The sequence below is a fragment of the Lepus europaeus genome, chromosome 2 (genome assembly GCF_033115175.1).
Source record: "Lepus europaeus isolate LE1 chromosome 2, mLepTim1.pri, whole genome shotgun sequence".
NCBI lineage: Eukaryota > Metazoa > Chordata > Mammalia > Lagomorpha > Leporidae > Lepus > Lepus europaeus.
The window spans coordinates 91,467,114-91,494,147 of NC_084828.1; the positions used below are offsets into that span (position 1 = coordinate 91,467,114).

General features: G+C 44.4%; 1 protein-coding gene across 9 annotated transcripts in view; it reads right to left on the reverse strand.

Moving 5' to 3' along the window:
• The window catches only part of LPP (LIM domain containing preferred translocation partner in lipoma), a 742,983-nt gene that overhangs the window by 654,610 nt on the left and 61,339 nt on the right, over positions 1-27,034 (reverse strand). For 7 of the 9 annotated variants that reach the window (XM_062210203.1, XM_062210207.1, XM_062210212.1 and 4 more), the window contains one exon: positions 20,510-20,612. The exons of the other annotated variants lie outside the window; for them this stretch is intronic. The gene's annotated coding sequence lies outside the window, so the exon portion shown is untranslated. The remainder of the gene's footprint in view (positions 1-20,509; positions 20,613-27,034) is intronic. 9 annotated transcript variants of the gene reach the window in all.

The following is a 27,034-nucleotide window of genomic DNA, read 5'->3' on the forward strand; positions in this document are numbered from 1 at the left end:
TTGGAGAGTGAACCAGCACATGGAAGATTTCTCTCTCTTTTTCTCTCTGTCTGAAGCTCTGCCTTTCAAATAAATCTTGAAAAAAATGAAATAAAAAACTGGGTCAGTTGACAAAAGGAGTTGCAGACAGATTAGACTGAATTAGTGTTAAATGTACTGAAGTTGATGACTATGTTGTAGACATGAAGAGATGGTCCTTGTCCTGTTTATTATTAGGAAAAACACAGTGTCTTTAGGAGTAAATGGTCATGACATGTGCATCTCTCTCTCTCTCTCTCTCTGTCTCTCTCTCTCTCTCTGTCTCTCTCTCTCTTTCTCTCACATACACACACACACACACACAAGGTTGCAAAAGCTGCATGAAACATTCACATTACCTTTGAATTTTTATTATTCCACAAACTTTATGAAGCCCCTCACATGTACACAAATTACAAGGGGAGTGGATGGTAATGTAAATGGATAAAATGTTAATATCAAGTAAATCTGGATAGAAGATACGGGGTTTTAGACTAGTTATACTTTACATGCTTTTATACATTTAAAATCATTTACAATCAAAAGTTAAAAAAATAACCACCAAGAAAGAGAAGAGGGAAAAGGTAGTAATTGAGAATGAGCTCAATTTTCTAACAGGATTTGAAATTAATAAATTAAGCTTAAATTGTTTTATTCCATATGATACTTACATGTATGTCTCTGTGTGTGTATTTCAGAGCTACACCAAGAATTTTGTGTATTTTAATTTCACAGCAGGGCAAACAAGTGTATAATTTCTACCTCTGAAACTCCCAGGGGCAGACAACACCCACCTGTCGAGGACCTCAGATATGTAACTGGAGCTACAATGACAAGCTTTGTAGGGCAATGCAAGCCTCTGAAATTCCAGTTCACTACATCTGCAACCTGAGTACTAGTTCCCTTCTAGAAAGAGCAAGTTAAGAGTTGAAAGATGAGCTAACAATGTTAATAGCAAACATAAATTAAAAAAAAAAATATTAGCAGTGGCCTCTGGGGTTAAATACTGTGTTTCCAAATGGATTGGGGGCAGGAGTGGGGGGAGGGGGCTTGTGATACAGGGAGGGAAAGGAAGCAGCCCTCCTCCCAGTCAGCATATGGATTAGGCCACAGCTCCACCTCTCACTAAACACCTGGACTTCCCAGCAGAAAGAAAAATTAATGAATCAGGCCTTGAAGTCTCCTTCATAGATAAGTTTGGAGAATAAACAAAAAAGATATGAAGGTTAGACATTATGAGGTCAAGAACCATCAAGTGAATAGAATTTGATACTTTAACAGAAATGGGTAAAATATCTGGAAGACAGCAAAATCTTCAGTCTTCTGTTTCCAAAACAGGCTATGCTGACTGAATATATATATATATATTTTCAAAGTTATACTGCAGCTGAACGGTAGGTATTGTTCCCTTCCGAAAAGCATTAAAATATAAAGGTCAGTTAGCTTAAATGGTATTTTATTGCACATACTTTAAAAAGACCTTGAACAATTAAACCAATGAAATATACTCCTTGCTATCATTTTTAAAGGCTCCTGGAAGCATAAAAAGAAGGCACATCCCAATTTTAAAAAAAAGTTAACGCTTTCTTTTCCTTTATACAACCTTTATCTCAAAACTCAAAAGGCTTGTTTATATAGAGAGTTTCCTTTGCATTCGTGTTGTTTGGGTGAATTTTTTGGTCATCCAGCAGTTTTCTCTTGGGTATCCGGAAGGTGATAGCCCACAAGTGTAGGCCAGAACACCAGGTAAGATGGTAACCAAGATGCTACCAAAACCCAAGACTACATCAAGGTCTCAACAATGAGGAGCTTTAAAATAAGGCAGATGCTCCAATCCCACCCACATACATTGTGATTCAGGTAAATATGTTAGGGACCAAGCACATTTTTTAAGTTCCTCTGGAGATTCTAAAAGGTGGCCAGCTTTCTAAATTTCCAGATGAGAAAACCTGCAAGCTCCTTTGCTGCCCCTCAGTCCTAGAAAAACACCTAAACCTTCTGTTGATTCACAATGTCCCTCGAGTGACACTGACAGCATCAATTTCTTTCTTATCCTTACTCAACTTCCACAAAAACAAAATGGCAAAAATAACAAACCAATCTCACCAATGTACAGACAAGTTTTCAATAAATTTTAAAGCATCCTGTAAATGAGAATATTAGCTTTACCAACTCCCTTACAGCGGTATTTTTATTTCTTCCTTGTAGAACACTTTATTTAGAGAAGCGTTAAGCCTGTGATTATACAATATATTTATAAGTAGGTAATACAAATGTATTAAAAGTATGTTATCACAAAAAATTAAAAGGATAAAAAGAAGGGAAGGAGAGAGGAGGGAGGGAAGAAAGTATTACATTCCTAGAATCACATCTATGAAATTCATGAAATCTGTTCTAAATATATTAATACATAAAAAGTAATAAAATTTTTAAAAAGAACTATGAAAAAAGAGGGAAAAAAATATTCCTGAACTTTTCAAAGGTATTGCTCTCTGATCAACCAGTCTTGATTAGATTAAGGCTCTAAAAATAGCCTCCACCTTTTTATCTAGTGACTAGTGCCTTGAATATGGGTCCTTAGGACACAGAATCAGAGGCCCCACAATAAGAAGAGTTCTCCAGCAGTCATCTGGACAACCAGACCCTGTCTTCAGGAAGCAAAGGGCTCACTATCCCATTTCATAGATGGCTCAGTGAGGCTCAGAGGACTGGAGGACTTCAGCTCAGGCATACGTCTCCACACTTGATGCGTCAGAACTTTCAGGGGAACAGAGTCCCGGTTCTAGTTCATCCAGTGCCGTGAGACAATCAGGATCCTTGTCTCAGCTCTGCAACCCCTAGCAAAGGAGGGTGAGACTCCACAACCTCTGGTCTGAGATCACAGAATCAAAGGAAAGCCTGAGGCTGGGCAGCTGTCAAGTCATTTAGCCAATCAGTAATTCTGAGCAGGATGTTCAGTGTGGCTACACCTCTACTTGTCCATCTACAAAGCAAGAAAAAAAAATGATTTTTTTTTAGTATTGAAGAGTTCATTTGATTCAGTTAAATAAGTACCTGAGCCCCTACTGTGGGTCTTGTATACAGCAGGTGCTAGGAAAAAGCAGTAGACTTTCCTGCCCTCCAAGGACTCCCAGTTTCACTCACTTCCAAGGAAAACTTGGGTCCTGAACAGCAAATGTAGGAACTAGAACGAATACTCAAGATCTCATGCCCTACTTAGACTACTTAAATTACAAAGATGTGGAAAGTCAGCAGAGATGTCAGATAAGAGGACTGGAATGCAATTGGTATATTGCCTACAAAGAGGAAAGAATTCCCTATAATGAAATTTCAAAACACTGGGCTTGGGATATGAGAAAGGGCAGAGGATGTTAATCACAAACAAATTAGTGAGATAAATTGCAAGGTGTCTGCTTCCTCCAGGCTGGTGATTACAAGGCTTTATGGGTCATCATTCCTACTTAAAGGAAGGAAAAATGAAATAGACACCAGGAAATAACTGGGCGTTCCCAAAGCCCTCAAGTACTATGGATTTACTGTTAATGGGGGAAAAAAATAATGGACGTCATCTTGTTCAATAACCAAACTGCATAGACAAGGGACTAGACAGGGATACAGGAACCTGCCCAAGATGTTGAAATAATTAAGAAGCAGGTAGAACATCCAAAGCATACCCTAAGTTGTTTGTCCTTTAGAAAATCCTCACATCATTTCACAGGAACGCATGGTTATCAGCCAAGGAATGAAACAGACAACTCTGAATACACTTTTAGCAATTACAGCCAAGAAACAGAAATCTTTGCAATTTCCTAGCAAAATAAAATTTCACGGACAAAGGAGAACAGAAAGGGCAGCACAATGTATTGGCTTTTTTTTTTTTTTTTAAATCAGGGCACGTTTCAACAAATGCAAAGTTATTTTGATCTTTTTTTTACATGTGGGAGTAGGAAGAAGGAAACTTTCTTTGTTATATTATTCTCAAGTTCAAAGTCTTTATTGCATGGGAGTCATTATTATAGGAGCTGGCATCTAAGAGGAAGTGAACAGGCAATGGGAGAGTGAACATTTCCTGAGCATTTGCTCTGTGAACAGCTCTGGCCAGAACCTGCAGGGGGACAGAATTGTAAGTAAGAAACATCATCCTGCCCACAAATTGCTTAAAATCAAATGAGGTGGGGCTGGCGCTGTGTCTTGGTGGCTTAACGCCCTGGCCTGAAGCGCCAGCATCTTATATGGGCACCGGTTCAAGACCCAGCTGCTCCATTTCTGATCCAGCTCTCTGCTGTGGCCTGGGAAAGCAGTGAAAGATGGCCCAAGTCCTTGGGTCCCTACACCCACGTGAGAGACCCAGAAGAAGCTTCTGGCTCCTGGCTTCAGATTGGCGCAACTCTGGCCATTGCAGCCATCTGGGGAGTGAACCAGTGGATGGAAGACCTCTCTTTCTGTCTCTCTCTCTGCCTCTCCTCTCTCTGAGTAACTCTGGCTTTCAAATAAATAAATAATTTTTTTAAAAAAATAAATAAATAAAATCAAATGGGGGGCAGAATCACAGGAATAATTTACCTTCATTCAAGCCTGGAAGGATCAGTTCCAGGAAGAGGACAGCTAGCAACAGAGGCGGGACAAGAAACCAAGCCATCACTTGCACGGCGAGGAAAGGCGGCGTGGACAAGACAGCAAGCCAGGAGATTAGGAGGAGCAATCGCCTCCCACCCCACTGGGTTCCATCAGGGACCCTCTAAGGCTCCATGCCCCCTGCCAGCCAAGTTTCCCAAAGATACTTCTGTGACCAAGCCAAGTAACACACCAAGGGGCCTTCAAAAAGTTCATGGAAAATGTGCATTACGGGAAAACTACCCATGGGTTTTCAAATGTCCTTGCACCAAAATGCACTTCTCTTTTATTCCATTTTTCCATGAATTTGTAAAGTTCCCCACTCGCATAGCTCAACGTGCTTTTCCGCCCTGCATCCATCTTCAGACAGTTCAGCTACGCTAGTTGGCCACACAGCGCATTCAAAGCCCTGGGCGGGACATTCTGAGGAAGAAAGAAACTCATTAGACACGGTCCATGCTCTGCTGCGGAAATACAGAATCGTTCACCCGCCATTCATTCGTTCGGCTGACGTGTACTGAGAATGTGCTGGGTACCAGGTACTGATGTGTACGCGAGAGCTTTAGAAAGAAGCAGGACAGGGCTGAGGTCGCAGGACAGGGCAGAAGATGAACACGCAACACACAGGAAGCACCAAGCAAGCGCTTAAGCCAAAGGATAGGTGTTTGGAAAGAGTGGGTCACTCTGAGGAGACAGGGGTGTGGTGCCAGGCGGCATGGGGGGGCCACCCCCACCACTACCGATTATATTCTGCCTCTCACACCAGAGAGAATGAATTAAGTGTCTGCTAGAGACACGTGCACCACACAGCGAGAGTCCCCGGGGAGTACTCCGAGCAAAGCCTGGGCTTGAAGGGAGGGTGGCGTGTCTTTTAATTGCTTTGATGAAGCACAGGCCAACCAGCAAATCAAATCCGAAAGAAACTGTAGAGATGGGTATTCTGAGGTCACACACTGTTGGTAGTGGACAGAGGATGGGACCCAAAGCTCAGGCCGACAGATGGCCGGACCACACGGTGCCTCTCTCTCAGGCCACAGTGCCTCTTCCAGGCCTGCAAATGAGCTTGCCTTCTCACCCAAGCCACACTGCACAGGACCGTATCAGCAAGAGACAGAGGCTCGGACAGTGTTTCTGAACTTCCCACCCCGACCTGGTGCACTTTTCATTATTGTTGGCCTGAGGAGGCATGTTTGTTTTAAGCACTCCCAAACGAAAAGCCGTTCTCAGCCTTCCTACAACTACATATAAGAAGATGCACACCTGATCTCAGATTCGAGTTGAGATGCATATTCCACTTGACCTCTTTCTGCAGTGGGAAAGATGAGGCCCAGGGAGACTGAGGTCACCTTACAGGTACAGCCCCATCACCTGAAGCAAGGGGCTTGTATCTGTCACTCAACACTGCCAGCAGGGTGGTGTCTGGCCTCATTCTCACAGCCCACAGTTTTTGTAGACTCAAGAGTGACAGACCCCAGGATGGCAAGGCCCTTGGCAAAAGGACAATATGGATGAACTTGTATATTGCACAGACAGATCACAAGAAATTAAGACATAAAGGAAGAGAGAAGGAAACCATTCTATAACTTTTCACAACAGCTCCTCAATGGTCCTGCCCAGACCCAGCCTCTGTAACAAGTCCCTGGACTCTTGCTCTCTAAAGGAACTGCCCCAAATCACACCCATTTCCTATCAGTTCCCAACAGCAAAGGCGGAAGAGGATTGCCAGTTTCCTATGAAGTGTGGGGACAGAGGAAAGAACTTTAGAAAGAATCAATATTACATCAGTTTCTACTAGTTTGTCCCATGATGCTGTATAACTCCTGAAGACAGGAAAAAATAAGCTTCCAGTGTTGATGCAAAAATGGGAGTTTTTGCTGGGATGTGTCAATTGTCACCAGGGCATTTCTTAGTAAGATTTTTCTTACTGTCAACTTTTTGTTATATTAATTATAGCTTGATCAGTGTAGGAGCTATTTTGAATCTATGGGACTTTCCTAACCAGCTTGTTTTGTCATTTTAAAGTCACTCACATTCAGGGACTAAACAATATGGCAAATATCTTTTTCTCCCTGTCTCCTTTATACTCAAATTCTAAACAAAGGAACCATCTGTTTTCTCTCTAAAAACATCAGCCCTTGTTTTCATTTTGCCATTAATAATAATGCCTCAAACTTATATAATATCTTTCTCCAACTTGCTTATTACAGCATTTTGCAGACATCTCATTCATCTTCAACATTATCCCCAATAAACTGAGAAGAAATGGCAAATGTCTGCCTGTTTGAAGTGAGAAAGTGCTCATTGGGTGTTTCAAGAATTTTGTATAAATGATGACAGGTTGGCAGCAGAAGGGACCTCGGTGATCTGCTGGGCCAGCTGTGGCCCTTACCTATGTAAAAGGGAGACTCAGAAAGGAGAAGTGACTCCTGTTATATCTGAGCACTTAGTTCTCTACCTCTGTAAGCAGTGAGGATAAGAACTGTGCCTTGGGGCTGGTGCTGTAGTATAGAGGGTAAAGCAGCAGACTGCAGTGCTGACATCCCACATGGACACCAGTTCGAGCCCTGGCTGCTCCACTTCTGATCCAGCTCCCTGCTAATGTGCCTGAGAAGGCAGTGGAGCATGGTCCAGGTCTTTGGGCTTCTGCACCCATGTGGAAGACTTGGAAGGAGCTCCTGGCTTTAGTTTGGCCATATGGGGAGTGAACCAGCAGATGGAAGATTCTCTCTCTCTGTCTGCCTCTTCCTTTCAAATAAATAAATAAACCTTTAAAAAAAAAGAAAGAAAAAGAACTATGCCTTTACATTTTTGCATATCCAGTGCCTGGTGTGTAACAAGCGTTCATGTGGATATTTGTTGAATAAATGAGAATGCTTGTGAATAGTGACAAGGGTGGCTGTGCAGAGCTCAGCTCTCCTGCCCTCCTGTTTAGTGTGCTGTTTGGGTTTGTTTTTATCGAGTGTATATACCATGTAGGACTGAATGCAAGGAGACTCTAATAGAGATAAGACCAGAAACAGGCTGGGCTCTAAGGTGCAGGTTTATGCTTGTGAGCAAGCAGCTTGCTGGACAATCCAGGAGGAATCACCAGCTGAGCCACTGGCCATGCTGGAGCGACTTGTGTCATGGCTTACTCTGCAAAGCTCTGCATTCCTCCTGTGCTCCATGTAGCTGAGGATTTGGTAGTTATTCCACAAACACCATGCAACTGGAAAAAACGGCCTGCCAACACCGACGGAGAGCCTGTCTCCCCAACACCCCCAGAGCCCAGTAACAGAGCATCTTCTACCCGGTGACTGAACCTCATCCCTCGCAGTAACTCGAGAGGACTCGCAGCGTCACGATCATGAAATCCACCAGCCCACAGTTTTCCAGTGAGTAGAGAGGTCATAGGATTAAAGACGTTCTGCCCATATGCCTCACTGGAAACCAGCTACTCATCTGGCACATCTTCCAAATATTCAGCATGTTCTATTCCCCAATGCTACTCCTGGCAGTTGTACTGGAAATCAACTGTTTCTAGAAAACCATGTTAAATGTGAGTACCTGTCACCTGAATTACTTCTACAGTAAGAGTTCTAACACAGTCAGTAACTCTCTAAAGATCTCCAAAAAAGGTCGTCCGTTCAGATGAGAAAGCTGGAGATCCTTTGAGAGAAGGATTTCTTTTTTAATAAAAGAAAACGAGAAATCAGAGGAACAAGGAAAACTCAAGTGTTTATTAATAGGGAGTCACATCAAGTGGATCAGTTACAGATAGGAGCAGGAAACAAATAAATGTCAAAGTAAAGAAAAATGCACATAAATAAACTTCAAATGATTCCAATGACCTTTTTTTTTTTTTTTCTCCAACAGGGGGAAGAAGATGGGGACAAGAGGAGAAGAGAAGCACGGGGCAAGGAAGGAGACGCCTGAATCCCAAAGACAGCCTGTCTGGCATGGACCGAGAGGCTGCTGCGCTGTCAGGGACTGCCCAGCACACCGCAGAGAGGCATTTGTATCAAGCCAGGCAACATCCGCAAGAGAAATGTACAACACGTACTTCGGAGCAGACGGCTGCAGGGAGCCTACACAGATCCCAGACACACACGGCAGCTTGAACTCAGGCTGTATCCGTAACCCCTTTTACACCAGTAACCCCTTCTGCACCTGCCACTCTCCCTCGTAGGCTAGCAGGCTGTCCCTGAAACCAGAATTATTCTTGCAAGAACTACACGAAACATTAACCCTCTCTACACATGTTCCCGATAAGACTTAGCCCTTTTCACACATATGCACATTCTTACTGTCATGCTACTTCCAAAAATATCAGTTTGGACTTTGTATCCAACATCCTAACATTTTACATTCAAAAATGAAAAGGGTCCTCCTATACAGGGAAACTTCAAGAGCATCTGTGAAAAAGATGAACTGAAAGATAAGTCTACTTTGGTGTGAAAAAAAATTTGGAATCCATGCATCATTTTTTTCCATAAAATGCTTTTTTCCAGGAACTTTCTGAAGACCTCTCGTATTTCAGAATCTATAAATCATCTACTGTGTGTTACTTGACTAGCTTTGATCTCCAAACCTCTCAGAAGATTCTTTCTTAATTTAACTCTCCCAGAAGATTCTTTTAAATATAACGAATGGGCAGGTCCATTCGCTAGATGTTTGTCTCGGCTCTAACCACGGGTCTACTCACATCTGCAGGAACAGAGAAGGCCTGAGAAGGTAGGACCCCAAAGACGGTGATGCTCCGTCCCCCCCGGGCGGCCCTACTGGCTAACTGGTAACTAGCAATGGATACTCAGCATTATACTTTCCCAAGTAAAAGTTTCTACCAAAGGGTGTTGCTGCTGGTCTAAATATTCTAACCATTCAGTTAAAGTTGGATGAGCATAAGTAAGGCTCTCAACCATTGTGACCACCACTTTCCTATTCTACCAAATAAAGCAGTAACGCAGTCAATTCAGTAAACTTTAGACTCCCTTCTGGTTTTTCTGTCTGTCTCTCCTCACTCCCCCGTCTCCCATACACATACACATGCACTCTGACCCCAAACCCTCACTCTGATCCAGTCAACAACCTTAGAAGACAAGCTGGAAGCAGTTTCCACCCCTGTTCCTCCTCACGAATTCTTTGCTTAAAAGTTGGTACTGAAAAGTTTTTGAGCAAAGACAAATGAGACACACAGACACCAGAGACACATACACCCCACCTGGAGAGGAGGTCCTCGGAGGAATGCAGCAGTCTGTTCCTCACCCCAGGCCACCAAGGCAGCCATCTGCCAGCTCTGCGGACTAGGGGGCAGGAGTGCCAGGGTTCCAACTGCTGAAGTTCAATCTCCAGTTCTTACTGTCTGAGACCTGGAGCAAGACACTTTACCTCTCTTGGCCTCAGTTTCCCTAACTGTCAAGTGAGGTGTTTAGAATAAAATAAAAACCAAAGCACCTATCAGCTTTAATATCGTGCCTGAGGGCTCTAAATCCCATTCAAAATAAACGCAAGCACCCACCCAAGCCCTGCAGCTGCTGTCGGCATGTACCTCCAAGTTTGCAGATAAACGAAAGTGACTTTTTGCATGATGTTGCGCAGTCCATCATAGCAGCACATCAATGGGTGCAAACACTTCTAATTTGTGTTTGTTTATTTGTTTATTTCCAGGCTAAGGATGCTGCGGTCTCCTCCAACCAATGGCCTTTGGACACTCCATGATGCCTTTATTTTAACCACGGATCCCAAGTTCCGAAACTGAACACATGAAAGTAGAAATCACGTAGTAAAAATACAGAGCCTGAAATATCGAGAAAATGATTTAGAGAAGATATCAGCTCCCTCTTTACAACCTTTTTTTGTTAAAATCAACAATGGTAGTAAGAAATAAAGATAATAAAGTAAAAATAAAATGGAGCTCAGAAAAGACTAATTTGCCTGGAATTCCTTTCAGCCGTGTAATCGGCATGAGCAGCAAAGACCATAATACTCCCGCTTCTATTTGCTGCCCTCAACTGACATGCTTGGCCGTTTGTTTTGTTTTAAATAAAATGGGGAAGCAACAAATATATTAAATCCATCTGCAAAAAACCCACATTTGCATGTGGAAAACAAATAAGTGGGTGTCTGAATGGGTGATTAGGCGTGCAATTGCCCATCTGCAGCCAGGGCCCAGGCGTCTCTGCAGGTGTAGCTGCCACAGAAGCCGAGAACCCGAACAGAGAGTCCTCCGCTATGAAGGGCTACAGGTGCGGGGAACCAGGACCCCGGCCCCACGCTACCGGACTAGGTCTCAGCAGCCTGCAGCTTCGGTCCCAGCTCCCGACCCACAGCCCCTACATGTTCAAACTGAAGAGTAGAGATACCTTTTGTCATATATATATATTTTTTTTACACTTCTGTGGGTTCTTTACATCAATAAAGCCAATTTTTTCTGAGCATCTTCAATGTGCGGTTAACAAATAGCTGTTGTTGCAACTATCTTTTCTGGCACGTATGACCTCTCCTACCCTCCGCACTCCAGCCACAGTGGCATCCTCATATTTCTGGCCAGCACGAAAGATGCTTCCAGCACAGGACCTTTGCAACTGCTTTCTCTCAGTCGGAAGGCTTCTCCCTCCCGCCCCCCCCCCCCCCCACACACACACCCCTGGCAGCCCCCACAGCTCAGAATTCCTCCCTCCCTTCACTGGGGCCTCTGCTCAAGCACGTTTGCATCAGGATGGCCTCCAACCAATAAAATGTCCCTCCCTCCTTCGTACCCTTAGCCAGATTTTTAAAAATCTTAATACAGATCACAAGCTAAATATTAAACACTTGTTCATTCGCTTGCCTGATCTCACTGATAGTTGATTCTATAGCCCCAGCACCAGAAATAGCATCCAGCACATAGTAGGTTCCCAATGGATTAATAAAGTAATGAGGAATCATTAGTACTGTCTGCATGCCCGTGTACTAGGAACATGTGACCACTATGGCATACAAACAGGATCCCTGTCCTTAAGAGGCTTCTACAACCTGGTAGAGAAGGAAGATCATGAAGAAACTGTTCACGTGGCAGGGCAAAGCTGTAAGAATGCTCTGCTGGACACATAAGCAAAGCACTCAGGTAGGACAGAAAAAGCAAATCACTGGCACTGGGGGAGGGTTGGAGGTGGCCTAAAACTCAGAATTCTCTGGCCCTATCTCAAAAACAAAGATATCATCCTCAGGGCCAGTGCTGTGGCATAGTGGGTAAGGCCGCCACCTGCAATGCCGACATTCCATACGGGCGCTTGTTCACATCCCAGCTGCTCCTCTTCCAATACAGCTCTCTGCTATGGCCTGGGAAAGCAGTAGAAGATGGCCCAAGTCCTTGGGCTCCTGCACCTGCGTGGGAGACCCGGAAGAAGCTCCTAGTTCCTGGCTTCAGATAAGCGCAGCTCCAGTTGTTGCGGCAAACTGGGGAGTGAACCAGTGGATGGAAGACCTCTCTCTCTCTCTACCTCTGCCTCTCTGTAACTCTGCATATCAAACAAATAAATAAATATTTAAAAAATCCTCAAAAATTATATTTAGTATAAAAAAGTACTATGAAATCTTCAGTTAGTCTCCTGTCTTTCCTTCATCAATAATGTTAAGTGAGACAAAAGATTGCCCAAGACAAGTCAGCATTTATGTGTGCCAAGACCATGGATAAAGGAAGAATCACTTGCCTCCATAAAGTCTTCATTTAGGAATGTAAATTACTGAAATATACAAAAATGTGTCCTCAGAAAATTCTAGACTGTCAAGATAGGGAGGACCTTAGCGGTCATGGTAACAACTCCTTACACCTTTTACTAAATCCCTGTGCATGTGAATCTGCACCTAAATGCCTGCAGTGATAGAGAACTCTGATACGCAAACTGTGGGTTACTCTTAACGGTAAAATATTCCCCACACTGTCTTTCTGTTGCTGCCAGCCCCTGCTCCCAGAGCTGTTGTGAGGTCACAAGACAAGAGTCATCCAGAGCCGCTGTGGAGTTTTTTGGTTCAGTTTTGCTTTGCTTTTGTTTGTTTCCTTTTCATTTATTTGAAATACAGAGAGACAGAGATGGACAGAAAGAGATCTTCCATATGGTATCTCACTCCCCAAATGCCTGCAACAGCTGGGGCTGGGCCAGGTAGAATCCAGGAGCCTGGAACTCACCATGGGTTTCTCACAAGGGTGGCAGGGACCCAAGTACTTAAGCTGTCATCTGCTGCCTCCCAGGGTCTGCATTAGCAGGAAGCTGGAACCTGAAGCACAGTTAGGACTTGAAATCAAGCACGCTGTGTTGTGGGATGCAGGCCTGCCAAGCAGTACCTCAACTAATGAGCCAAACACCTGCCCCCAGGAGGTTTTAAATGCCAGTTCTTAAAACTTTAACATAAGGGACCTAAAACACAAAATGAGAAAAGAAGCTAAGAAAGGAGTAAGGGCTAGCAAGAATACTAAAGAATACGGCTCCATTCTCAATAGGAAAAAAATGCCTTGCTATAATCTGTATTACAGGAACACTTTCATTATGTAAAAGCCTATTTGGTTTTCATGTCATTCTTAGATTACATCATAGAGTGGCTGCAGCCGTCTCATACCATCGTATAAATAAATCACTAGCTTAATCATAGAACCAGCCAGGGCCCCAGATTTAAAAGGAAAATATTAGATCATTTTTAATAACTGATATAACTCAAGCCAGTTGCCATTGAAGCCAGGTGAGGTGATCTCATCCTAAATAAGTCCAGAGGGGAACCAAGGAGGTTCAGAGCTGGGCAGGGCCCAGGGACACTTCCACTTACAGAGGCAGAAGTCGCCAATGGCCCCGCAGTGAGGCTCAGACTTGGCATTGGACACTCTTGTCATGAAACCCAACGCTTTTAAGGTCTTCCTTGAGAAACATAGCTTATGTTGTTGTCACAGCAGACAGGCAGGCAGGTAGGTAGATAGATTTACTTATTGAAGCCAGAATTACAGAGAGAAATGGAGACAGAGGGGGACAGAGAGAAAGATCTTCCATCCACTTGCTCACTCCCTAAAAGGTCACAACCACAGGGCTGGGCCAGGCCTAAGCCAAGAGCCTGGATCTCCATCCAGGTCTCCCACATAGGTGGCAGGGACCAAAGCACTTGGGCCATCTTCTACTGCTTACCCAGGTGCATTAGTAGGGAGCTGGATCAGAAGTAGAACAGCTGGGACTGGAGCCGGCCTAGTATCCCAGGCAACATCTTAACCCAATGGGCCACAATGCTTGCCCCCAGAGTGACCATATTGTCAACTATCAGAAAACATGAGCATTTTGTGATGTTTTAATTTATGTCTTGTGAACTGTTGAAAAAGTATTAAATGTTAAGGTTTTCAATTATTCAGGAAAACATGAAATCTGGAGTGACTGACATGTACATGTTTCAGGTCTTACTCAAGCTGAAGGGACTGGGAGAAGTGGGGATATTGAGACATTGGCCCAGGAAATCAAAGAACTACATGTGATTTACAGCAGCATCACCGACTATCAAGGGAATCAAAAACAACACTTAATGTGCACCAACTACACACTAAGTACCACACTACATAGGTACTTTAACTATTTGCTGCTTTGTGAGCACAAAAGACTCTATGGTACCTTAGATACTATTTGCCCCATTACTGAGAGGTGGAAATAGGTATAAAAAGCAATTAGCTGCCTTAAGTAAGATTATGTAGCTAATATATGGTAGTCTTCCTACTTCAAATTCCACTTGATCATGTTGCCTTCTCTCAACTAAAACTCTATTTCCTTCTACATACCTTCAATAAAAATGAAAGAATTGATAAGAAATACTGAGAGCTGAAAGAGAACCTGGAACAGGGAATAATATTAACATTCTGGCCACTGGCATTCTCAATGGCCAAGCCTAGGCTTTCCTCATTTTGGCTCTAGGGCTACTAACAAGCTTGACCATGATCTCATGTCTCTCATTTCCATTAATTTTTTAGGACTGTGAGGGTAGACCCTGAGGGAACCCGTCTCCTTCTATAAAGTGAACCGCCAAGCTCGTTTTTATAAAAGGACTATTTTGGTGGGAGGAAGAGATGGATGCTCTGGAAAAGAAAGTTTCTGCCAGACAGACGGCACTGGCTGCGGTTATCAGTCTGATCCCATCAGCTTCACAGTCATGTTGGGCATCAGCTCTCTGTTCCTGATCCGAATGTTATTCAGCACTCCAGAGAGACATGGTCTGAGCCAAGGAATACCATTTTATGCAACTTTTCAGGACACAGCACGACCCAACAGGAGAGGCAGTTCCCTGAAGTTGAACTACAGGGACAGCATCAAGACTCAAGTTTGCCCTGTGTTCCCTAATCTGATTCTGGGGCAGGAGAGAGGTTGAGAATAGAAGAGAATCGCTTCTCAGCCTTTTGGCTAAGATCAAGTGTGGAGAATAGAAGGGAGAGAAAACATGCCCCCGCGTTGTCTGGACTCAGTACAGAGCAGCTGTGGCAAGGCGGATGGGGAAACGTGGAGAGACGTGGTCTTGGGGTGCTTCCCTGGCTCCCCGCTGTCTCGATGGCCCCAGGGGAAAGCCTGCCCTCCTCTGGGGCCCTGTGTCACACAGAGAGAGCAATGCACTCAGGCACAAACCTTCAGACATTTCCACCAAAGCAGCTCTCGCAGCTGAGGAGGGAAAAGCGTAGCAGCATGGGAACAGAGCATCACCTGACCTCAGAAAAGCCATGCCAATGTGACTTTCTGTATCAATGCTGATCTTCAGAATTTCAAGCGCAGTCTCCTCCAGAAAGGTTCCAGACTCAAAATGATCCAGAGAGGTGAGCTGGGTTTATTCGGTCACCACAGGTAATCTCGACTGGCACATTAGCACAGTCCACTGCAACCTGGGGTATCAGCGGTCGGCAGCCCCTAGGATAGACCCCTATAATTGCACCTCGTGCAGCCACTCCCCTGAAGGGGGACCGGATATAGTGATTCACTTCTAGCAAAGAGAACGAGGAAGCGGTAAAGGGGGGCGGGGGAAGGTCACTTCCAGGATTAGGTTATAAAACAACTTGGTCCCATAGAGCTGCCCTATAGAGAAGCCCATGTGGCAAGGAACTGAAGCTCTTGATCCAACTAAATCGTGCCAACAACCATGTGAGTGAACTTGGTACCAGATCTTCCTCAGCTGAGCCTGCCGAGGAGAATGCAGGTTCAGCAACCTGACCTCAACCTCCTGAGAGAGGCTGAGGCATCCATCTAGGTTGTCCCCAAATTCCTCACTTACAAAAGACTGTGAGATAAAAAAAATGTGTCTTGCTTTAAGGTGCCAAGTTTGCAAGTAATTCGCTATACTGCGTAGATAACTAACAGTGTTAAAATTGTCAGTGCAGTCCTGGATTTTCGAATGGCCCCCACTGAGTTCACCATTTTTCATGAGGCCTAGAAAGCAAACCATAGAGACTCAGTATAAGGAACTTTCCAAAGAGACCTTTGTCCCCAAGAAGGCAGAAATGTTTCCAGCTTGGTGACATATACTCAAGCATGCACAGGCCACACAGAGATGACTATGGTCATACAGTGGCTATAACTGCTGTGCACCACCAAGTCAACATGGCACTTTCTTATAACAGCACATGGGTAGGAAATGAGTTGGAGACAACTACAAACAAGTTGGGCTTGCGCCATAAAGCTCCATGGCCCACTGGCAAGTTCTGAGGTTAGATACTCTGCTCATAGAAACCTCCCCAGATGTGCCCAATGCTCTCTACCCTTCCAATCTATTATGGATGCCCCTTGACAACTGAGCTTGTAACTTAATTTCCTTGATTTCCCAAACACCTAGCAGGAAACCTGAACTATATTTGATGAATAATAAACGTGTGTTGCCAACAATATTCTCTAATGTGTATTTCTCTCCTTTAAGTGTGTCTTTCTCCCCCACTATAAGTTTCTCAAGGCCAGGACTACAAACTTCTCGAGATCAGGAATCGTCCTTAACTTACTATGGTTCCTGGGGTCACTAATATCCAAACACAGGAATCATAGAGGCAAACAACCACATAATCCAGGAACGATGGGAGACACTTAGTAGAATCCACCACGGATTCTATCCACTCAGCCATCAGATACCTCCTGCCGCAGGGTAACCAAATGTAGAAGGCCCCAAGGATTCTGACCTCCTGGGGTCATCCTCAAGATATGGCAGCGGTAGCTCTCCACTAAGCACAGGACCAAGAGAGAGAAGAATGTGGAATTAGGTGGAAGGAATCGATAGAGAGATGGCTCTACCTTTTACTTTCAAGACAGTAAGCGTACCTCCTACAAGACATCTAGGGGTTCCATGAAGAGCCTTAGACTCTCAGGAGGTCAGATGGGTCACTGCTCAGACTCAGCAAACTTTCTCATAACATTTAAAGCTAACAACATAGAAGCAAGAAAAGCTGGCAGATGGTCACACAGGCCCAGAAACAACCTGAGTGACTAACAGCTGAGAGCCAAGACATTCACCTCGGACGGAAGTGACCAATGCTTTGCTTCCGGCACAGACTAATACCTGATACTTCTGAGGACCAAAGAGGAAATATTAAAACTGAAAGCCCTTGGCTACAGTCAACAATAGTACACTGGTATCAACAGAGGAAAATAATTTCCTTCCTGACTCCCACTGGGCCAGTCGAGCCTGGAGCAGAAGGTGTGATTATCTAATCAAACAAAGCAAGAGCCAAACAGGCTAGACCGCAGCTTCCACGGGAGCGCTCAAGCATCAAGCTTCCGAGGTCTCCAAATATATCTCCCTCCACCTCCTGCTGCAAAGTAAATGTGAAAATAATCCTACGCCGTCCTACTGCAACATTAACCATCACTGTTAAACAAGGTTCCAGATGTAACTCCTGTCCAGCTCTGAGAACTGATCAGTGCCCATCTAGTGTCGGGAGGATGTGGATACAGGAAGGTCATGCATCGAGCATGTACTATGCACCAGATGTGGTGCTGGGCTCTTGACTTACATCGTCTTATTTTTCTTTATACTCAAAATGAATCTTCAAAAAAAAAAGAAATTAACTATAATCACCTATAATGCATGGACCACGTGTTAAAGTATACAAAACAGGCAGGCATCTATCAACTCAGCACATTTGCTCTAAAGAAGCATGAGAAGTAGACAGTGCAATGATTACTGTTTCTAATTCTCAAAGCAGGAAAATGAGGGTAGAGAGATATTGTTTCTCTAGGGCTGCACATCTGATACTTGGCAGATCTTTGGTTACTATCACCCCACCATATTCATAGTCTTTTTTATGCATTCACAAACTCCGTAGGCCATACTGGTCCCAAAAGTCTCTTTCCATCTAGTCATTAGTTTCATGCTCATAAATCCAGGTTGTCCAGCCTCATCTGTGCTACAGTTTCTATCACTAACTCCCCAACAGATAGTCAGCCAATGCCTGACAGAACACACTCAAGGAAAAGAACATTCTCAACCTTCCAATTTATTCTTTCTAACCATAGCAATGCACGCTGCATCTGCTATGTGCCAGCTATCCACTAAACCCTAGGGACATGAATATAAGACACTGCTTCTCTTTGGATTGGGTTTTATTCTTTCATACATTTTTATTTATTCTCACTTTATCTGAAAGGCAGAGAGACAGAGAGGCAGGAACAGACACACAAAAAAAGATCTTTTATCTGCTGGCTCACTCCCCAAATGCCCACAACAGCACAAGTGTGGCCAGGACCTCAATCCAGGTCTCCCACCTACCTGGTAGGGACCCAAGTATGTGAGCTATCACTCGCTGCTTCCCAGGGTGCACATTAGCAGGAAGCTGGAATTGGAAGTAGAGTGAGGAGCAAAATCTAGGCCCTCCAATCTGGGACATGGACAGCTCAAGTCATCCTGTACAGCTTTGCCAACCCCCTGCCCTTGGGTTTTATATTCTTGAAAGCCATGATCACCTGTGCCCAGATATCCTGCCTTCTGCAGTCTCACTCCTGCACAGTTCTTAACAGGACATAATTTCTGGTCCCCTTAGCATCCTGCTATAGAATTCAGGTGGCTAATGTCCCTTTGGGAAGATGAGGCAAGAATTAAATCCTAACACCCTGGGGGGACAAAAGGGGGAGGGTGGTAAGTGAATATGTAGAATGTCCATTGCTGTCCTTTCTCCCAATCCTAACAATTTCCAGATATTCCCCTAAAGGGTCATCTCTTCTCCACTGTGTGGCTGCCAGGAGGTTTGAGAAGGGCCATCTCTAAACTCACCTCTAGGAGAACCCTGGTTCAGCTACTAGCGTAGTGCCATCCTCCAGGTCTCAGTGAGTGGTGAGGAGTGCAGCGAGCCAAGCCTACGTGACTATGGAAAACAAGGGAAGGAAGATACCAATGGCCTGGGCTGCAGAGGGCAACCACGCCATTGCTCCAACATAAAAGATGCTGAGGCTGAAGCCAACACACCAGAGAAGCAAAGCAAGGAGCGTGGCAGGGAACCAAAGCTGGAGTGCTGCTAAACTGAGCCCGAAGACCACCTTCCCTCTAAAGCTGCCATGTGCAAGATCGCCCACCCATTTTGGTCTGCATACCACACTCCATTCAGTGCAGTCTAAGGCTGCATCAGCATCTCCGAAGACAAAAGCCGCTTCTGGCTCACAACTAGCTGACGGACAACAAAAACTTCTGAGTCTCTTCCAGGTTGCTCCTTTTAAGGCAGTCTCACCCAATTTGTCATAACACACTTGATTTTCATTTTTAAATCCAAGTACAGGGCTTCAAGTTCACCACAACTTAATTTTAAATGCTGAACAAACTCAGGAGGTAGAGTGGATCAGAGAGATTCCCATTCGAGGCTCAAATTGTGTTTTAGGGGAAAATTAACTCAAGATGACATTTGCAACTTTAACAGTCTAAAATGTTTACAAGTCAAAGTAGTCGATTCCAGCTTTTTATGTTTTGCAGATCAACAGGCACAGAGTCAGCTGTATACTGATTAAGAAAAGACAGAGCAATAAAACATCTCTGTAAACTCAGTTACACTTTTAAATAAAGTTGGGTTTGATCTATCACATCAGCATCTCCCCAGTTTTGAAAAATGACATTACGGACATGGCAGGGCATATTACTAAGTCAGTATAAAGCTCGTGCCTGGGGCACATATGGATTCACCCTCAGCACAGAGACCACAGAGTCTAACTGAAAGCCTTCTCCAAAACCCCCAAACTATTTGCCTCAGATCTCACCACAGCCAGGAGCGTGCTAGACCACTGATTCATTTTACCACACCCATTTGTTAAGAACAAGATGTTCTACTCTACCTAGTAAACACAAAAGTGTCCCAAAACTCAAGGGAATGCCTACCTTACCTGGCCACCATTTCCCTTCACAACACAACAAAAGCCACACTCAGTTCCCAGCAGAGTGCAGGCAAGCCTTTTGCTATGCCTAAGCAAATCTGGTCTCCCCAACCTCACAGAGTGGGAAAACAGAATGAGATCACAAAAGAAGAAGCACCTTGCACAAAATAAATAAGAGGCTCTCACAAACGTCCCTAATACCACCCACTGACAAGTTCATTTTGGGCTTTGAATTTCAAGAGCACTTGCTCCATGCCCAAGGAGAAAGAAGGAAGAAATACAATTATTGGCAATCTGAAGTCACTGTCGGTCCAAATTTTCTTCCAGTTCCTTTGCGCACCACCTTCCAAGAGCTGAGTCCTGCCTTTGCTTTGCCACCCGTTTTATTAACATCATTATGCCCTGCTCATTGCCAATGAGATCAAGTTAGAAAAAACTGAATGTGTCAGATTTCTCTAGTTGCTAATCCTAGTCACTTGTGCACATTCTTGAAATGGAAAAACCACTGATTTTTCAAACTTATTAAAGAACGCACACTGCTGTTGAAACAGAAGTCTTCCCTTTTGTGTAGAACTCACCAATGGAGGAACAGGATCTTGCCTCTGATGAGTGTCCAGGGGAACAACGAACCAGTGACTAGGCTGTATCTTCAGTTCTGTCTCAGGGACTCAATGCTCCTACCTGCAGATAATGGGAGAAGGAGATTGCTCATGAATCGCCAAGGGTCGTACTAGCTTCCCAACTCCCCAGGCTTTGCCAGGCTTGAAATCCACAACCCTAGTGGTTTACTCTGGCACCTCCTAAATCACAGCCGGTCCCTGCTGCTTTCGTTGCACTAATTGGTCTCAGAAAGATATGGAAAGAGAATGCTGGCGCCTGACTTTCCTATCGCAGTTCTGGGGAGACAGCTTCATCTTAACAATGGAGATGGAAGTGACGCATCACTTAGATATATTTTAGGAAAGAAAAAAGTTAACAGATAAATCTTAAAGACACCAAATCAAAAAAGAAAAGGAAGTGACCCTTTGACCCTTAGTTTTCTGTCTCGAAACTGAGAAGCTAGTCAGTGACAGAAATTGAAAAATCTTGGGGCCGGTTCTGTGTCGCAGCAGGTTAAGCCACGGTCTGTATCCCACATGGGCACCAGTTCGATTCCCTGTTGTTCCCTTCTGATCTAGCTCCTTGCTAATGAACCTGGGAAAGCAGCAGAAAACGGCCCAAGTGCCTAGGTGCCTGCACCCATGTGGGAGACCTGGAGGAAACTACTGGCTCCTAGCTTTGACCTGGCCCCTCCCCCTCTCCCTCCCTCCTCCCCTCACCTCTCCCTCTCTGCCTATAACTCTTCAACTAACTAAATAAATCTTTAAAAAGATTGGGAACTCTCACCCCTTCCTGATAGGTTACATTTCATAAAGAACTAGTGCTCCTTTGCTGAGAAGTGCAATATGCATTTCAGCAGACAACTATTCCCGGACAGTGGGCTGTTATAAGGTTATACTTTTTGTGTTCAGGAGAAATTCATATATCAAAAAAATTAACCACTCCCACGTATACTGTTGTGATTTTCAATATTACCTAGCCCATCACTCAGTTGTTTCAGGTTTATTATCTTATTCAGTCTTCAAATACCTGCCTAAGCTCAAAGCTGGGAGGGACTTAAGAGACCCACCTGAACTTTTCCAACTGACAGAAAGAGACCCTAGGAGCCAGGGTGGCGAGGTGGCCATCCTGCAAACCCACCACAACTGGCAAGCGGTCCAGGGTTGGATCCACTGCATCTGGTTACTGCCCCCTTGGATGGAGGACACCAAGCAAGGTTCACTGAGCACAAAGACTTGCCCTGGTCACACAATTAGCGTTAGAGCAAAACCAGCATTTATCTATCCATCCAGGCCTTGGCGTACCAGCTCCAAAGCCCTCCCAGCATACCCCAACAGCAGAAAGAAATTACAGCAGCCCAATCAGGAGCAGTCTTGAGAGCTGGAGGTTGGCAAGTCTGCAAGGACATCAGAATTCCCAACGTCACTTCCAGTGAAATGGGAGAGAGGCATGAGTTGGAACTTGCTGAGGACTGGGTTGTGAGTAGGCCAACGTCAGAACCACGGATGGTGCAATCTCATGGAAAACAAAGCTAACCCTCTACTCCTGGTCCCCACAAAACCAAAGCTCCTCCTTGAAGAGAGAGGAATAAAGAACAGTTTCCACAGTGGCAACAGGGATCATCTGACTTCCCAGATGTCTACACTTCACCAAAAGGAATAGCTCTCCACCCTTGGCCCCAGGGCAGCCTCGTGGGCTCTCCAGCTTCCTCCCATGCACAAATGAAGGTGGTCTCCCTTTCCCATTGTCAATTTCTCTTTTAATATTTTTGTCTTCTTTTCCACAAAGAGAACAAGCAGCTTTGCTAAAGAACCGCTGGGAAATGATTGAAGTTCTCATGCAAACAAACCATTAGCAGAGTTCAAATGCAATTTAAATTACCAGTTGTTAAAGTGCTCCTCAATTTCGCGGTAAGTTTCCAAGGAGAATTACATGCTATATACTATTTAATTGGTTGTTTTCTATTTTTTAACATCCATTTATCCCCCCCACCCTTATATTTCAGAAGTGTCTATAAAAGCTTCCCTTTAAAAAATTATACATTGTTGAATACATTAAATCTAAAGATTGAAAAGTATCAGAGAAACAGCTGCAGGATTACACAGATCAGCAGAAACTGATGGCTTTGACAGCACAAAACATGTAGAGCTTTTAAACCTCTGAAATCACCGAGGAGTGTCCTCACTTTTGATAGGTGAAGACACGACGACGTGCGGAGAAGGAATGCAGGGCTTGGCCCAAAGTCCTCTCCACTACCAGTGACAGATTCAAGATGAGAACCATGGCTCCTAATTCTCAGCTCCCTACCACCTCTTTCATATGGCTGTCCAGATATGGAAGAAGACAACGGTGGAAAATAATCAATGAATTTTATTTTCCACCTGTATTTTTGAAAAGAAAACATGAAATCTCTCAAATATATCCTTGACCTTAAAAGCTCCACAAGCAGCCGCAAATCTCTCCCCAAAAGAGAAGGAACAGCTGATGAACCCATATAGTCAACGCAGCTCAAAATGAGATATTTTATAAGCAGATCCTTGGCAAGGAAAGTCAAGACACTCACCTAGATTCATTAGACAAGTTAAGGGGCATGATGACTGCATATTTCCCCTGCTTTAACTGGCCTTGAACTAGTGGCTGACCCAGGAAGCAGAGAATAAAGAACCAGCAAAGTAGAGGCAGGTGTCTTCCTGTCTATACATGCCAAGACTTTCTAGAAGCCATCGTCAGTGCAGTTGAAAGTTCGAGGCTCTGACATTGGACTTGCATAAATGATTTTAACCTCTCAGAGCTCAAGTTTTCTTATCTGCAAAACAGGGGTAAGACCACCTGCCCATAAGGGTGTATGTCATTATTTCCTGTGATTCTACAGTGACCATGTGCAGCACAAAGCCTGCCAACAACATACATTAATTCAGGCTCACCCCCTTGCAAGCTTTCTGTAATTTCTCAAAGCCTGTGATACCGTGATCCTAATTTATCTGGACTAAAACTGATCCCAGAAGTCATGTCTCTTCCCTAAGTATATCAGAAAATGTGTGTCCCCTGACTACAAATCTATTCACTCTACCATTCAAAAAAAATCTTACACATAAAAACATACACATGTAAATATCTTTCTTCAAAAGCAAAATTTTTGGAACTGCTATTTTTAGACAGCTTCTAAATCAGCTCTCTAATGATCCTATGGGGGAAGCAGGATACACAGCAGACTCATAGAATGGCAAATGCCCTAAACAGCACGCTGGCCTCAGAATCAGCCCTTAAGGTATTCAGATCCGGCTGAAAAGCCCATGAGAGTATTTCAGGCATGGAAAGCCAAGATATTCTGGAAAAAAAAATGACCTAAATGAAAGATCTCTGTGAGTGAGATCCCAGTGGAAAGAACGGGCCATCAAAGAAGGAGGTACTTTTCTCTGAAGGGAGGAGAGAACTTCCACTTTGATATGGCTTTGTCTAAATAAGATCGGAGTTGGCGAACTCAAGAGGCTTCCATAGCCTTGGCAGCTCATGACAAGAGCCTCAGGTGATTACTGACGTCATAAATAAGAGTGTCAGTTGTTAACGGGAGTCACTATGCACCAGCTCCCCATGTAGGATCTCTATCCTTATTGTGTTGTACTATGAGAATTAATGGTAAAACTACTACTCAAACAGTACTCTATATTTTGTGGCTATGTGGGTGCAGTCTGTTGAAATCTTTATTTAGTATGTACTAAGTTGATCTTCTATATATAAAGATAATTGAAAATGAATCCTGATGAAGAATGGGATGGGAGAGGGAGTGGGAGATGGGATGGTTGCAGGTGGGAGGGAAGTTATAGGGGGAAAAGCCACAATAATTCAAAAGTTGTACTTTGTAAATTTATATTTATTAAATAAAAAAATAAAATAAAATAAAATAAATCAGTTCTCTAAAAACATACTAATAAAACCTCAGCTTCATGGTCAAAACTCCATTTAAACCTTCCCTCAATCCCATGAGAAAAGATTCCTCAATTGCACACTGAGGAAACTAAGGCTATACCCCTGCCCAGGGTTTCAAGCTAGTAAGTGCAAAAGCCAAAACTGGAACACAGGTCTTCAAAAGCAAGTTCCAGGACACAGGTTTTATTAATTTTCAATTGTAACTATAACACAGATAGTTATTTTGCTAGTAGCAGAAATACCCAAAAACACTTTTTATTTATTAAAAAGAAGTTTTATTTTTATTTATTTGAAAGGCAGAGTTACAAAGGGGGAGTGGGTGGGAAGAGAGTTCTTCCATCTATTGTTTTACTCTCCAAACGGCCGCCATTACTGGGGATGTGTTAGGTGGAAGCAGAAGCCAGGAGTTTCCTTCCAAGTCACCCATGTGGGCCCAAGCACTTGCACAATCCTCCACTGCTTTCTCAGGTGCATTAGCAGGGAGCTGAATTGAAAGTGAAACAGCTGAGTGTCGAACCAGCACCCATACGGGATGCTGGTGTCACAGGCAGCAGCTTAACCCACTATACCACAATGCCAGTCCCCTAAAAACACTTTCTGTTGGGGCCAGCACTGTGTTGTAGCTGATAAAGCCGCAGCCTGCAGTGCTGCTTTCCCATATGGGCACGGGTTCGAGTCTCGTCTGCTCCACTTCTGATCTAGCTCTCTGCTATGGCCTGGGAAAGCAGTAGAAGATGGCCCAAGTCCTTGGGCCTCTGCACCCACGTAGGAGACCGGGATGAATCACCTGGCTCCTGGCTTTGGATCGGCCCAGCTCCGGCTGTTGCATCCATTTGGGGAGAGAAAGAGCGGATGGAAGACTTCTCTCTCTGTCTCTACCTTTCTGTAACTCTGCCTTTCAAATAAATAAATAAATAAATCTTTAAAAAAAAAAGCCATACTTTTTGTTTTTGCATGTTATACTGTTTGGAGATAAAACAATGCTTGCATTTTCAAACTGAAAAAAATCAAATCAAATAAAAAGTTCCTATTAGAAGCAGGTAAATCCTTTCTGGATCCCAGCTTGCTATTATGTTCTTAAGTGAAATCAAAAGCTTAGAGCCCTGGCACTGAGCAGACAGCTACGGGTACGTGAGAAACTGGCCCAAGAATGATTAGCAATGAGCAGAGCTGATATCAGGCCAATTCAAAATCTTTAGGGGCCAGCGCTGTGGCGCAGCAGGTTAAAGCCCTGGCCTGAAGTGCTGGTACCCCAAATGGGCACTGGTTCTAGTCCCAGCTGCTCCTCTTCTGATCCAGCTCTCTGCTATGGCCTGGGAAAGCAGAAGATGGCCCAACTCCTTGGGCCCCTGTACCCATGTGGGAGACCTGGAAGAAGCACCTGGTTCCTGGCTTCAGATCAGCACAGCCCTGGCCATTGCAACCATCTGGGGAGTGAACCATCAGATGGAAGGCCTCTCTCTCTCTCTCTACCTCTCTCTCTACCTCTCTCTCTAACTCTTTCAAATAAATAAAATAAATCTTAAAAAAAAAAAAATCAGACTTCAAAGGGCTAGGCTCCGGATCAGATAAGTTATGGGTATCCCTAGCAGGAGCTTCCGAAACCTCTCTGGCATAACTGTTAGCTGATACCACGTCACTGTCCTGCACCCACAAGTTTACAAAACAGATGTTTGCTAGCATCTCCTGCCCTTGATAACACAGTGTGTGGACCTAGCAGATTGTAAGTGCCAAGTCTGGCATGTGGAGAGCTCTCCAAAGGCTCACAGCCTCCCTGGGGACATGCGAGAAACACACAAAGCAGAATGAAGAGAATGCAAAAGCAGACATCCATGCGATGTTCTTCTGAGGGTCTGGAAGTGCTCTGCAGATGACGTGACTTCTAAGCGAAGCGTGAACACCCAAGAGAATGCCCATGGACAGAAAGGAAGAAGACAGGTCCAGGGAACATGATGTGCAGAGGCCTTGCAGGCGAGTTCACAGCGTTCTCAGGGAGAATGACTAATCTGCTAGGGCCAGTGGCAGAGGGCCGGTGGGATACAGTCAGACAGGAGGCTGCAAAGGAATGCTGCTGCCCAAACACGGGGAACCTTGTGTCCCAGGCTAAAGCACTTGGAGCATGAGACTCATGGCACGGCATTTTGAGAAATGACACAAGATAATGTTACACTGTAGAGCTATCCCTCGAGGAGATGAATCCCTTCTCTGATCAGCTTCCACGCGCAGCACAGGCGGGAGAATCTGAAGGAGAGCTTCCTCTGCGGCCTGATTTGCGGAGGAGGATCTCAGCAAAGGTGGCTCTCAGAGTTGTCCCAAAGCCACACCTCCAGGCACCCTTCCCTCTAAGTCTGGAGCTCGCACCCACAGAAGACACTCTTGGAAGACCCAGGAAGGAACTACGGCTCACATTCCAAGTAAGATCACTGCTTCCCAACTCCTGAATCTGAAGATGGGCTAGAGACAAACTCTAGACTCTCAAGAAGCCGGAGCTGAAGGCCTAGCTGCTTGTACCGTGCATGTCGAAAACTCCACCCCAGAGGGCTCCGGGCTAGGCCTGCCACCACACGACTAGGGCC